Source organism: Struthio camelus, chromosome 29 (genome assembly GCF_040807025.1).
Source record: "Struthio camelus isolate bStrCam1 chromosome 29, bStrCam1.hap1, whole genome shotgun sequence".
Taxonomy (NCBI): Eukaryota; Metazoa; Chordata; class Aves; order Struthioniformes; family Struthionidae; genus Struthio; species Struthio camelus.
The window spans coordinates 2,086,502-2,089,048 of NC_090970.1; positions in this window are offsets into that span (position 1 = coordinate 2,086,502).

Genomic DNA, 2,547 nt, shown 5'->3' on the forward strand with positions numbered 1-2,547 from the left:
TCAGAAAGGGTTCCTTGCTGGAGATTCTTGAATTTGACACCTCTGAGATCTGTCCAACAAGTTTTATTTAACGCTAGAGGCGTAAGCAGTTGGTGCAGACACTGTTTTCTTCTCGTGTGGCAGGATCCTAGAAACTCTTTGCTTATAGTGCAGTGGTATTCCACAACTACCCTTTAATTAACCATCCCATTAACCCCCTCCAATCCAGAGAAATGTGGCAGGTAGAGGGAGAGGGTCTTGAGCTCTTCCTGCCAAAGGCCTCACTGCTTCGGGGCTATCTGCTGCACCTTGCACCCTGCCCCCTGCCCTGGGCTCTGAAATCAGACATCCAGAGGCGGACATCCAGCAGGAGGCCACAGAGAGCAGTTCAGATCATGTGGGACTTTCTTCACCCACACAGTTCACAAGGAAATGGTCTCTCCACAGTGGAGTGCTCAGAGGTGCTCTTTCCAGTGGCAGTGCCACAGTCCTTAGCTTTTGAAATGGGCCAAATAAGGGAAACTTCCAAAGACCAAGTATTTCTTCAGAAAGTGATTGGCCTTTAAAACCACTTCTCCCAGAGGTGCCTGCTGCAGGGAGTAGTAATCTCAGCTGCCCAGAGCTCACTTTCTGTGCTGAAGACTAAGGAAATGAGCCCATTGCTTTTGGACTGGGAGAAACATCAGCTGATGCTCAGGCACTTTCCTGCAAGTCAGCAGGAAACACTTCCTGGGTCCGAGCTGAGAATCAGCGTGCCAAGCTGGAGTTGTTTGATGCAAATAACCGCCTCAGAATTAGGTTCCTCCCCTTTCCACATGCTCCTCTCTGCCCTAAGGGGGTCATTTGGGAGCTGACCCTTCAGGTGTCCAAGTGAGCACATTTGGCAGAGTGTCACTGAGCTGGTCACTGAGGCCTGCAGTTTCGGAAGCTCTTGCCAGGATCTCCAGCTGGAAAGCTGACTCAATCCCAGTGTGTCTCCTTTCTGGTACAGAGAGAGAGAAGAGACCCCCATAGCTGGCTCCTCATGTCCCTGAGGAAGGGGAAAGGCCAGCAGGTGGCACAGACCTTGGAAGGTGATTGTGAGGTTATTTCTGCCTCCCCATCTGATGGGCCAGTATCTGATGAGTAGCAGACTAGCTAGCAGGCCCATCTCCTGCTGACACAGAGCCTGCAGGCCCAGAGCCCTCACCCTGCTGCCAGCGCTCTCTCCCCAAGGCAGCCCAGGAAGCCATGGACTGCCTTTGTCCTGAGGACATGTTGCTGGCTTATGCCCTTTAGGAGGCACAGGCCCATGCAGGTGACTGTGTGGTCCCTTCTGTGTCTGTAGGTGATGGGCCAGGAAGAAGCTTGCGGGTGGGAAACTGTTTGTGAGGTGACTTGTGTCTCAGTACCTGATAGGCCAGCAGCAGGCACATGGCTTGGATTTTGGTTGTGAGGTCACTTCTGTCTCTGCAGGTGATAGGGCAACCACTGCTTCTCGAGCAGAGGAGGTGCTTGTGCGATTCCTTCTGCCTTAGTACCTGATAGGCCACTTGCAGGCCGATGGCTTGGATGCTGATTGTGATGACGTTCCTGCCTGAGTACCTGTTTGGCTAGCAGCAGGCACATGGTAAGTCCAGTCCTTCTGAGAAGCTGAGAGGCTCACTGCAGGCAGGTGGGCTTGGAAGAGGACTGTGAGGTTACTGGTAAAGGATCAGCCGGTAGGCCAAAAGTCTAATAGGAGGGGACAGTGTGGTGAGAGCCATTGTTTCTCAGAAGCTCCTTGGATGGTAGGAGGCACATGGCTGTAAAGGGGAAAGTGATGTCCCTTCTGTCTCTGCAGGTGATGGGCCAGCAGCAGGCACATTGCTGGGAAATTGGCTGTGAGGTCCCGTCTGTCTCAGCCTCTGACAGGCTAGCAGCAGGCTCATGGCTGGGGCACGTGCATGTGAGGTCACTTCTGAGCAAGCTGCTGGTAGACCAGGAGTAGGCCCATGGATTGGCTGTTGACTGGGAAGTCCATTCTTTGTGAGTGCCTGATGAGGTCTTTGCCAGGTCTCTTCTTCCTGATGACCTGATTAGCTAGTAGCTGCTCATTTGCTTGGATGCTCATGGTGAGGTCACTGCTGCCTGAGTACCTAATAGGCTACCCCCAGGCGCTGGGCTAGGGTGCTGATTTGGTGGTGTCTCCTGTCTTTGCAGGTGATAGGCCAGCAGCAGGCACACGGCTTGGATGTTGATTGTGAAGCCTCCTCTGCCTTAGGACCTGACTGGAGAGCAGCAGGCACATAGCTGGTCACGTGCATGAGAGAAGCTGGAGGGCCAGCAGTAGGCCCCTTGGCTTGGTGGATGATTGTGAGGTGACTTCGGTGTGAGCAGCTGAGAGGTGAGCCTTTGGCTGCGGCCTAAGGCAGGTGTTTGTGAGGTCACTTCTGCCTGAGGATGTGGTTAGACAGCAGGCGCAGAGCCTGCTGACCCAGAGCCTGCAGGCACAGAGCCCTCGCCCTGCTGCAACGCTCTTCCCAATGCAGCCCAGGAAACTGATGCAGCCTTTGAATACCAAAAACACTTGGCTGGCTCCTGCTGCTT